We start from the raw sequence: 12,497 nt of genomic DNA, 5'->3' as shown, positions 1-12,497 counted from the left end.
ATGTGGGGACAATTCAGGTGTTAAGAGCTGCAGGAGCTGCCCAAAACTACCGTGTAGCAAGGCCTTTAGAACAGCATTTCTCAACCCTTGGGTCATGACCCAAAAGTGGATCTCAAGTATATATGAAAGGGTCACAAACAAATTTAAAAAATGGATTCTCCTTTAAAGGAGAAAGAATTGGGAAACCTATGGCTTTTCTCTTGCAGGCTGGTGGAGTTCTATAACCCCCATACCCACCCTGTGCCCCACACACCCACTCCCTACCCCACACACTCAGGGGGTCCAGGGACAGGAGGCAGCAGGTCAAGAGTGAGGGCCACTGGGGCAGGACTGGTCATCAATGTTTACAAATGGGTCCTGATACAAAAAAGATTGAGAACCCCTGAACTAAAAGTCTCTAAACATCTGAGACTCTAACCCCAAGAACTGGTGTTATCCTAATCCCTTGTCAGGGACTCTGATCAACTGGGCCTGGCTGGGCTACACACATGACTTACCACAACTGCCCCTGATCCCTAGTTAACGTAGCTGACCCAGTGCTCTGCAACTAGATTGGCTGTTGAAAGCACCACTCACCCCTTTTAAACACACCTGCATCATCATCAGGCTATAAGCATGCTTTCACACAGCCTGACTCTGTTTTGGCAAGCCTTGTGTTTGCTGTTCTAGGTTTTCCTAACTTCTGACCTAGCTCTCCCCTGCAACTTGGTGAAGGTTTTACTCTCTCTGGTTTTCTTGGCATCCTGACTCAGCTTAGCTTCCTTCACCCTGGAACTTGGCATTGGTTCTCTGACTCCAGACCTCAGCTTACATCTTGGACTACATCTCTTGGATATACCCTCTTGTCTCCAATAATCTGTGCCCCCACCCAGATAACTTCTTATTTGAAGGGCATTTCCACAGGCCTGGCTGCTTATGTCCAGATGAACCCTCACATCCCTACAGGGTCTGATTTGTGTGACCCCACTCAAACCAAGCCCTACAGAGTTTGCTTAGGATATAGATTCCTATAGCCAAATGCAGCTGTTGGTTCTGGTACAGATTTCAAACACTCTCAACGTTTGGGAGACAGATCAACTGGCTTTGCTCAAAACTATAAATATGTCATCAGTGAACCTGAGTGACAATAGAGCATCAAGCCCCTTAAATCACCCAAGCTGACCTTTATCATTTTTATACTCCATCTTTCCCCTTCTCAGCTTACCAATATCTCCTTAAGAAAATCAAAGCATTTTCAACTGGGATTTCCTCAAAATGAGCTTCTTCCATGTTATTAAATAGGCCATTTGTGCTTCTAGTAAAACCACTCTAACTACCGCAGGTTTAGAACATGAAATTAAGACAAACGGATGGCAAATAGTCAGATTTCCTTTCCACACATCTCTGGGTTCCTTTCTCTTTGTAAAGAACATATTTCTCTGCAGCAGCAAGTCCATCTGAAATTTAAGTAGCAAGCTTGATAGCTGGTTTTCCTGAATCTTGCTGCGTTATGCATAAAAGAATGTGAAAGGCTGTATTTTTGCTACAAGTCTTTTCCATTTTAACTCACCAACAGAGAGGAGGCCACAGCTCTGATAAAAACATTACTGCTGCTGGAGAGACAAGGGGTCTTATTATCTCATCTATATCAAGTTAATGTGGCTGCCTCTTCAATGACTATAAGGAAGCTACTTCTGATTTATGACAGTAGAAGAGAAATGAAATGAGGCTTAGTATACCCCCTTAACCTTGATAGAAGAATGATGCAATGCAAAACTTTACAAGCTAAATTCATTCTATTATTGTAAAAGATAATATGAACTTTTACAGGTGCTTGAGCTAAAGATACACCTTCTCTCTCTTTTCTTCTCAGGCTAAAATCAGAGGAATCAAAGTGATTGTTTGAGTGTTAAAACTAAAGTCAAGAAGGACAGTAAGAAGTCAAATGGGTACTGACCCAGGAGATAATATTAAAGCTGAAAAATGCGAAGTGGGCAGAAGATCATCTACCAATTTATGCCAACACTCGGGAAATAGGAACATTAATTAAGATTATTTTATTACTTTATTAATAATGAGGCCATATTGACTTGTAACAAGTCAGAACATGCACACTATTTCTTTGTATTGTTAATAGTACTACTTTCTGTTTTACTGCTTCGAAGTTTCAATATATATTATATGTCAAATAGTATAAGACAAATTTATATTCATTATATCACCAGGTCATACTAGAAGTAGCTCAAAACAATGTAATCCATAGATTTGCTCCAGTCACTCTATTTCTTCCCTCTATGATTATTTATTTCAGTGGCTCTCCTTTTCTAGTACTGTTCTTCTGACTGTTCTCAAAAATCTGATCAATTTGGGTTCAAAAGTCTTATCCTCTGTAGCTTCTGCCCTCTGAAACAGTCCTGTATTTCTAAGCTTCAATACTTTTTCAGATCTCTTCTAAAATCATGATGATAAACCAGATTTTCATCTGGTGTAAGTCAACATTGCTGCATCGATTTAGTGAGGCAATGCTACTTTACATGAACTTAGAGCCTTGCCTGCATTATCTCCATTACCTATGTCTCTGTTTTTTTCCTTCCTCAGCCATTTTAACTGTCTCTCTATGTAAGCTAGAAAGCATTTGAGGACATTTTTCAAGTGAAATTTATTATTTGAAATAGGTTGTATGATAAATAATAAAGAAAGAAACAGTGTAGTTTCCTTCTATACATCACTCCAAGTAAAAGAAAAATGTTAGTACATTATGTTCAGAAGTCTACTCTCATAATGTAATAGCAGCTGTCCTGTGTTGGCAGCTGGTGATCTAGCTTTCTGAGCAGTGGAAAGACTCGAGGTACAGTAGGAACTGAAATGAGATAAAAGTATGCGGGCTTTAGTGCACATTTTAAGGCATCCTTTCTGGACAATCCATAAAGCAGCATTGATGTATCCTAGATGAAGATGACAACTTACCTTTCCTGTTTTTAAGCTAGTAGAAAAAGTATCTCAGAATAAGAAAGCATAGTAACCTTGCAATATGATGGGTTCTACAAATACAGCAATTTGGAAGTAGAAAAAGTTTGACACTAAGTTTCTGAGCTCGCTGAGTATGTGTCCCAAATATTATGGGAAAAATGTCCTGAGTCCACAATTTTGAGCTCCTTCCTGAAATAAAAAACAAATCTACCCTTGCTCTCTCATGCTTCAGCCTTTGCATTTCATTGCAGATACTGAAATCTCCATTCTTTTTTGACACTCAAAGATGTTCCAATCAATATTACTGGAAATGTCATTTGACTTTTCACTCAGACGAAAGGTGATGCTGACATTCTACTTTTCCTGTGTTTCCCTGGAGAACATTTAATCTCTATGACCTTGAAGATATTTAAGAAACCATTCACAAGATAACATTGCCTTGTGATAGCCAGCAGGGACTTTCTCACAGACAGCATTTTGCCTATGGGAACCACAGAAAACATCTGGATTCAGATAGAAAAATTTAAAAAGTGAGAGCACATTATTGCTGTTCATCAGTAGCACTCAATGATACATCATTATTTCAGCCTGTTGGTAACAATGCTGTGGGGTTTTTTAAGCAAAATGACTGTGACCTATGAATCTGACAATGAGAGATTATGGCATTAAAAGAATATGAATAAGATTTATATGTTGTTGAACTCACATCAGCCGGAAGCAGCAATACCAGGTATTGGGACTGAGGTTCTTTCTTTGTATCTCTTGCTCTTTGGCAGATTGAGTGAACCTACTCCATAAATGGCACTATCAGATTCCAGGGTCAATGAGGTTGACTGTCACTAGCTATTCCAAAACCTCCCATGGGCTGTATTTGAACAGCACTGGCATTGGTCTCAAAGGTAGCTACTCATTTGCAAAGTGATATACAGAGAGACAGGGGTTAAATAAATAGCAGAGATCAATAGGACCCAACTGGAGTGGCTTTGGTTGGTCAGGTGTGGGCACAGTAGAGAGCAAAATAAATTAAACTCCTCCAGCTGGAAAATAAATATGAAACAGCAAGTGATTGTGTGCACTTCATGACTGAGTGAGCAAGGCTTAATTCTCTAATTATTACATCTATTCTACCCACTGAGATAAATAGCAAGTTAGGAGAGATAATCAGGTTCTAAAATACTGTGTCCTCTTGAATTGTGCACAAATGTAGCAGTCAGCAATTGTTCCCAAACTGTTCTACTCTTCTGAAAGATTTAGAATTACATATATGTATGTATGTATATGTATGTGTATACACACACACACAGTATTTTAAACATATAGATTATCATATATATTATTTATTTATTTACACATTAGCACAAACAAAAAGCCTAGTTTTAAAACACAGAAAACCTAGAAGTTGCTTTGCATTGCCTATTCAAACAATGAAGCACCGTTAATGCACAACTATGACACAAAACACCTGATTAGGGATTGTGCCTCAAACTATTCTTAATATTAATATTCTCCTAATTTAATGCAAATACTGCTAGTGCCACACTGATGTTGTCTTGCATTCAAGCCTTTGCTTACACCAGTGGCATATTGTGTTTGCATTGGTCCAAAAATTCTGCAGCTTATCAAGGAAGCTTTTGTGTATGGACTATTTTTTCAACAAAATGGGCTTTTGTTTTTACAGTAAGGAAGGATGGAAAGCTATCAATAGAATAATTTAAAAAAATTAATTGCAGTTATGTTATGACCCTGAGGGAAAAATGCCAAATAGCAAAATAAGACTTCAGTCATTAAATGCTGCATTCAGACATTTGGGGAGGTTAGGGAGAGAGTAGACTGAATTAAAAATGGCCACCTCATCTAAGGTAAATTGGGATGCAGGGGACTAGAGGGAGGGATTGGGAGTATTGAGTGGGGGTGCAGCACGTGTGCCTGCCACTTGAAGGGGAGACGCTGCCTGAAAGGCAGCTTCCAGGTGGTGCTGGGGTAGATAAGCCCAATGTCCGAGCAGTCAGGGAGCCTAGCCCTTGGAGCCTGAGGAGAGCAGTTCTTTGCAGCAGGGAAGAAGGGCTTGTGAACAGCCTAAGGTAGGGGAAGCAGAACAAGTCTGCAGGCTTGGGAGCCAGAGAATACTACCCAGGGCACAAAAGAAAGGATTTATGCAGGCAAAGGGCCACTGTTTTATGTTGAAATTATTGTTTGAGTTACAAGCCTTAAGCCTTGCTGGAGGCAGGCCCTGCAAGCCCCACTGATCCTGCTGCACCCTCCCAGATACCCCAGGTTCCCAGGGAAGGGGGCTGAATGGGGCACAGGGTTCAAAAGCCCAAAGGAGGGGCTGAATAAAGGAACAGCACCCACCATCCTAGAGAAGGATCTGAGCGGGGTACAAAGGGTGTCCCAGCCTTGAGAAGGGACTGAGTCATGAAGCTGAACAGAGGACCCGCTGGCCAGGGAACATCAGAGCAAGGGATTAGAGGACCTGCAGTCTCTGAGAGGGATGGTGTGAAGGGATAGGGGTCTGAGGACTCAGAGAAAGAGGGCAGAGAGACCCAGAGGGTCTGAGAGTCTGAAGAGGGGCTTAGAGAAGCTAACATCTGAACTGATAGCACCTGCGAGGCTTGGGTTGTGGTGTAGGGGAGGAATGGAGCTGCATACAATTTGCCCTTAAGGCAGAGGCACTGCCAGGCCGAGAAAGCCTATTTAGCATAAGGGCTGGAACAAGACTAGTGGGGTCCAGGAGTCTGCAAGGGAGTTGCTACAACTGAGATGATTGGGCTTAGGCTCTCTCTCAGGCCCGTGGGCAGCCTCCCTTACTTAACTCCAATAACTTCAAGGCATGGTAGACAAGCAATTAAGGAAGGGCCACATTAGAGACAGAGGCAGGCAGGAGCCACACAGCCACCAGGGGCATCATGGCCACCCCTGTGGCTCAAGTCTGCTACAGGGGGCAAGCAGGCTTCTGGGGGAATGGGGGAATTCTGCAGGGGGGACTTAGGGGGCAGGCATAGCCTGTGGGAGGATTAGGGGGGAAGGTGGCATCTGTGGGGAGGACAGGGAGGCAGGTGATGTCCACAAGGGGGCAGGATTTGGGGTATCTGGGAGGGTGTAGTAGGAGTAGGGAGGCTTGCAGGGTCTGTGGCATGGGCCTGGGAGGATAGGCGGCTCTCATCCCCACCCCCAGGGACCAGGGGCTATTTTTAGTCCCTCAACCCCTAGACAATCAACCTCCCCCCATGAACCTTCCCATCCTGCCCACTTACTCGTTTGGCTCCTGGCACTGGCAAATGCCAGTAAAATTGACCCTTGGAGCAGCCTGCAGGATAGGTGTTTGTGCAAGCTCGGGGAGAGGGCATTGTCCATCTGGGTGTAGGGGTAGGGGACTAAGCTAAAAATAGCCCAGGGCCAGCAAGCAGGTAGGAAAAGCACAACCTGATCTGCACAGAAGTTCAGGACAGTTAAAGCCATCTAAAAATGGCCAAACCAATCTGAGTTGAGTGTACCTTGGAGGTAGGGTTAACTTAGATCAGATCAGCCATTTTTAGACCTGTTCTGAACTTCTGTACAATTTGCATTTAGATCAACTTAACTAATGTAAGGTCTGCACCTGGGCAAACTAAGTTAGATTGGGTGGTCATTTTTAACTAATCTAACCTTCCCATAACCTCCCCAAATGTGTGTATCCAGCCTAAGTTGTACTTTAAACAAGTCATTTAGTCATTCATTACCTGCATCTGATGAGAATACTGCTGTAAGGAAGGAGAAGAACTAGAAGAGGCTTAAATTTTGGTCTATAACGCTGCTTACAGACATGAAAAAAATCCCCCAGCACTTTACTTCAAGCTTGGCGCACCCCTGCACCGAGCCCAGCACATGCCCAGAAGAGGCATCACATTAGTTTGACCCAGTTTGCCCAACATCTGTATAGATCATGCACTTCAGCAGGGCTTTTTGGCACTTTTATCAAATAGCTGATTGAATCAGCATCAGATAAAAGCACCAAAAAGCTCTGCTGAAGTGCCCAATCTATATGGAAGCTGGGGAGCCGAGTCGAACTAACACGCTTTCTCTTCCAGTAAAGTGCTGTTTTTGTTTGGTTGGTTTTTTTCACGTCTGTCAGCAGCCTAGGATTATGCAGGGTGTAGTGAAAGCTGATTAGTCACCTCTTTTTATATTTTCACATTAATGTTATCATTTGTTCATGAATAATGGAGGTAAACTTAGCACAAAGGAAAGGAAATGCAACTTCACGTAGCCTGCATTCAGCCTGTGTGGTGTTAACTGCAGCAGGAGGTCAGAGAGTCAAGTAGGCCAGTGGGGTTGAATTTTCAAAAGGCTGCATAATTCTAGCAATAACACTTGCTATTACAATCGATACCTTCCCAATAGGAAGCACTGTAGCATGATACAATGCTTATGTTTACGGTAAGCCTAGAAGTTTATAGATTTCTGCTACCAGAGAGTGCTTCATGAGTGAGAACTCTGTTTAGAGAAAGGAAAAAAGGTTGAGTTTTGAACTGTATTGGTTCTCTTCTTATCATAGAGAAGTAGGGCTGGAACAGAGCTCCAAAGGTCATCTAGTCCAACCCTCTGCCTGCAGCAGGATCAGCCCTATCCAAACCACTCTATAATCTAAACTCTACATAACAGCACCATCAACCATAACACAACACAGGACATAACATCCTAACCTGCCACAGGTAAAGCAAGAGAACTACAGCAGCCAAAGTTCTTCTATAAAAGTCATCAGAATATGGGATGATATGGTAGGGGACCTACAAATTGGTAGTCACCTGGGGGACACCAAATAATAGAATTCATCATAAGACGTTGAGTGGGTAAGGTAACTAGTAGGGTGAAAGTGCTAGACTTTAGGAAAGCTGATTTCAATGAACTCAGGCGATTAGTCAAGGACGCACTGCAGAGTAGGAGTTTGGAAGAGATGGGAGCCTGGGAAGGGTGGCTGTACCTTAAGGAAATGATCCTTTGGGCACAGAGGGAGATGATCCTGATGCGAGAAAAAAGAGGGAAAGGGGCCAGGAGGCTTCCTTGGCTGACCAGAGAAATCCAGGGCAGCCTGCAGACTAAAAGGGAAGCATATAAAAAGTGGAAACGGGGAGAGATTACCAAAGAGGAATATACCTCCTCTGCTCACACTTGTAGGGAGGCAGTTAGACGGGCCAAAGCTACCATGGAGCTGAGGATGGCATCCCAAGTAAAGGATAACAAGAAATTGTTTTTTAGATACATAGGGAGTAAAAGGAAGGCCCAGGGAGGAATAGGACCCCTTCTAAATGGGCAGAAGCAATTGGTGACGGACAGGGGGGACAAGGCTGAACTCTTCAATGAGTTCTTTGCCTCAGTGTTCCTAAGCGAGGGGTAAGACAAGGCTCTCACTGGGATTGCAGAGAGGCAGCAGCAAGGCACCAGACTGCCATGCGTAGACCCTGAGATGGTGCAGAGTCACTTGGAGGAACTGAATGCCTTTAAGTCGGCAGGCCCGGATGAGCTCCATCCGAGGGTACTGAAGGCACTGGCTGATGTCATTGCACAGCCACTTGCGGGAATATTTGAACACTCGTGGTGCACGGGCCAGGTCCCGGAGGACTAGAAAAGGGCCAATATGGTCCCCATTTTCAAGAAGGGGAGGAAGGAGGACCCAGGCAACTATAGGCCAGTCAGTCTCACTTCCATCCTTGTCAAAGTCTTCAAAAAAATTATCAAGGCTCACATTTGCGAGAGCCCGGCAGGACAAATAATGCTGAGGGCAAACCAGCAGGGGTTCGTAGCAGGTAGATCATGCCTGACTAATCTAGTCTCTTTTTATGACCAGGTTACAAAACGCCTGGATGCAAGAGTAGGGGTTGATGTCGTATACTTAGACTTCAGGAAGGCCTTTGATACGGTATCCCACCCCATACTGGTAAACAAGTTAAGAGGCTGTGACTTGGATGACTACACAGTCCGGTGGGTGGCAAATTGGCTAGAGGGTCGCACCCAGAGAGTCGTAGTGGATGGGTCGGTATCAACCTGGAAGGGTGTAGGCAGTGGGGTCCCGCAGGGCTCGGTCCTTGGACCGATACTCTTCAATATCTTCATCAGCGACTTGGACGAGGGAGTGAAGTGTACTCTGTCCAAGTTTGCAGATGACACAAAACTGTGGGGAAAAGTGGACACGCCAGAGGGCAGAGAACAACTACAAGCAGACCTGGACAGGTTGGACATATGGGCAGAAAACAACAGAATGCAATTCAGCAAGGAGAAATGCAAAGTGCTGCACCTAGGGAGGAAAAATGTCCAGCATACCTACTGCCTAGGAAATGACCTGCTTGGTGGAACAGAAGCGGAAAGGGATCTTGGAGTCCTAGTGTACTCCAAGATGAACATGAGTCGTCACTGTGACGAAGCCATCAGAAAAGCTAATGGCTCTTTATCAGCAGATGCATGACGAACAGAACCAAGGAGGTGATACTTCCCCTCTATCGGGCGCTGGTCAGACCACAGTTGGAATACTGTGTGCAGTTTTGGGCACCACACTTCAAGAGGGATGTGGATAACCTGGAGAGTGTCCAGAGAATGGCCACTTGTATGGTTAAGGGCTTGCAGGCCAAGCCCTATGAGGAGAGACTGGGGCACCTGGACCTCTTCAGCCCCCGCAAGAGAAGGTTGAGAGGCAACCTTGTGGCTGCTTATAAGTTCATCACAGGGGCACAGAAGGGAATTGGTGAGGTTTTATTCACCAAGGCGCCCCCGGGGGTTACAAGAAATAATGGCCACAAGCTAGCAGAGAGCAGATTTAGACTAGACATTAGGAAGAACTTCTTCACAGTTAGAGTAGCTAAGGTCTGGAATGGGCTCCCAAGGGAGGTGGTGCTCTCCCCTACCCTGGGGGTCTTCAAGAGGAGGTTAGATAAGCATCTAGCTGGGGTCATCTGACCCCAGCACTCTTTCCTGCCTATGCAGGGGGTTGGACTCAATGATCTATTGAGGTCCCTTCTGACCCTAGCATCTATGAGTCTATGAATACACTCAAGAGATCCCAGGTAGAGGGCCATACCCCGCCACCACAGAGGAAGGCAAAAACCCCCACAGTCTGTCCAAAATTAACCATGGGGTAAAATTCTTTCCTGTCCCCAAATACGGTGATCAGTCTGACCCTGAGTAGAAAGGCAAGACCCTCTAGCCAGGAATCTCTGGATTTTGTCCCAGCAGAAGCACTGGCTCCCCCTGATCAAGATACCTCTTGGCTGCAGACAATACCCAACACCTCTGAGGGAGGCTTAAAAGCAAAAAGTGGGGTTGGGGGCAACCAGCAAAGCCAAGAAGCATGGGAAATACCCATAGTGGAACATAGGCATGTCTGTACCTAGACTAGTGGGTGTCCAGCCTCTTCTTAACACCTTCAGTGATGGAGAGTCCACAACTTCCCTAGGCAGTCTATTCCACTGCCTCACTATTCTGACAGTGAAGAAGTTTTTCTGGATACCTAACCAAACCTACTTTGCTGCAGCTTCAAGCCGTTGGTCCACATCTGACTCTGCAGCAAGAGAGAAAAGGTGCTTTCCCTCTTCTTTATGGTAGTCCTTCAACTATTTGAAGACTGCTATCATGTCCCCTCGTAAGTGCCTTTTCCCCAGATGAACATGCCTTGCTCTTTCAGCCTCTCCATGCCCAAACACAGAACATTAACCATGGTAAATCCCAAGATAAATTGCTTCTCGAGTTGCCTATTGGTTTCTAGGGGAAGTTCAAGGGCTTCAAGGACTCATCTACCTGAGGGGCTGTCTCCCACCCTGTCCATGCCATGTTGGTTCATATATGCCCCACAGTAGCATACCAGCTGGCCACCTCCTAACCCCATCATAAAAAAGAGGGAACAACTGGTGGGGCCTCCTTGGTGAAAGCTCCAAGACTCTGGAATTTACTCCCTTCTTATTTGAAATAGCGCAAGATTGATGGCTTCTTGGGCATATGGCAAAAGACGTCGTAAATTCCGATTCAGCTCCCAAGGGTATGCTTCTCACATAAGGAAGATGTGGAAAGAAACTGGCTAAGTTTCTGCTGCAGTGATCAATACTGTTGGGTTTTGATTATGTTATTAAACATACATGAGGACACCTAAATCCTGGGCTAGATGCATTTTTTCAATTATTATTTTGAATCTAAATAAGCAAAGAAATGCTGCAGGGCTGGTCTTGGGTACTTAGCAGACCTGGCCAAAAAAAAAATTGGCTTCTCTCTCTCCCTACACTTAGATTTCTGAGCCATGAATTCCTTCCCAGATTGAAGTGTCAGCTCTATTTATGAAAAAAAGAAAGTTTCTACACTAGCTATCCAAGAGCCTTTTTAGATCCTGAGATATGAAGGAGAGGAGTTCACTGTTATTTAGAGGATGCATCCAACAAAAAAGGATTAGAAAACAGCACAAGGAATATTCAGAACTTGCAGCATCTCAGGGTACAAACAGATGCATCCTGGCACAGTTGATCTGCTCTGTAGGATAAGACACACGTTGCAAAGGACCAATGCAAGACAACAGGTGATGTGTTTCCCTTGTCCAGTGATTCCCTGCTTCCCTCACTGCCCTATGACTATGCTGGGACCCACACCAGGTCCCATGCTTCACAGGGTAGCATGAAGATGTGGGGTGCTACAGGACCCACGGAATTCCCAGTGACCCTTGCCTTCACCCCAGATCTCTCACTGGGTCCTGCACTAACACATGCTTCACTCAGAAATGCAAGTCAACATGGGTCCCTCCATGGAGGCACAATGTGCCAGGAACTCCCTAGGTCCTGTGCTGCCCCATGTCTCTTTGCCAGGACCTGCTCCAAACTGTGTCTCCAGGTTGGCGTAGGATCTGGCTTGGGTCCCAGCATGGAGGTATAGGGATTCAGGAACTTCCTGGGTCTTTTGCCTCCATACCAGAACCCGTGTGAGCTTTCCCTGCTTGTGTAGATGCACCCTTGGAGATCCCAGAGCAGGTCTCTCTAAGCAGAGAACTGAGTTTCCCTGCTTAGAGAGAGATGCCCCAAGATTTCCCAGGGTGTGTCTCTGTAAGTAGGGAAGGCCAAGAAAGTTCTTTCATGACTTGAAGGGCCCAATCCTGTGCAGGAATTCCCACAGCATGCAGGATTGGACCCCTCATGCCCTGAAGCATCTGCTCTGGGCAGCTGGGGAGTATGGACAGCTGTGGACTGTCCTCACTGTCATCCCACACAGCAAATACACATCCACTGCAATAAAGTGGCACTATTTTACACTACTTTTTGTCATGGCCACTGATATGGTGCAATAAAAGGTAGGGATGTATATTTGTTTGCCACAAAAAATTATAGCTCACAATTTTTATGGCAGCTCTAATGAGATGTCAAACAATATCTCTTTCTAACCTCAGACATTGTACCAATTGGCTAAGAATGACTTAGCAAGGGAATATGAACAACAACTCATAGTTCTCTCGCCCTTCTGGATAGAAATGCTGGTGTTCAAGCATGAGAGTGTATGAAAGGAAGAAATCCAGTCCTTATTCTACACACGTGATTTGGAACACAGAC

At 44.8% G+C, this 12,497-nt stretch overlaps 1 long non-coding RNA gene across 1 annotated transcript in view; it reads left to right on the top strand.

The window, feature by feature from the left end:
* Positions 1-3,581, top strand: part of LOC109281221 (uncharacterized) — a 231,072-nt gene extending 227,491 nt beyond the window's left edge. Inside the window, exon 5 of the long non-coding RNA XR_009459720.1 lies at positions 1,853-3,581. This is a non-coding gene — a long non-coding RNA (uncharacterized LOC109281221). The remainder of the gene's footprint in view (positions 1-1,852) is intronic.
* Positions 3,582-12,497: the final 8,916 nt, after the last annotated feature.

Source organism: Alligator mississippiensis, chromosome 2 (assembly GCF_030867095.1).
Source record: "Alligator mississippiensis isolate rAllMis1 chromosome 2, rAllMis1, whole genome shotgun sequence".
Lineage (NCBI taxonomy): Eukaryota > Metazoa > Chordata > Crocodylia > Alligatoridae > Alligator > Alligator mississippiensis.
The sequence above is the reverse complement of the archived record's forward strand: the minus strand, read 5'-3'. Positions and strand labels throughout refer to the sequence as shown.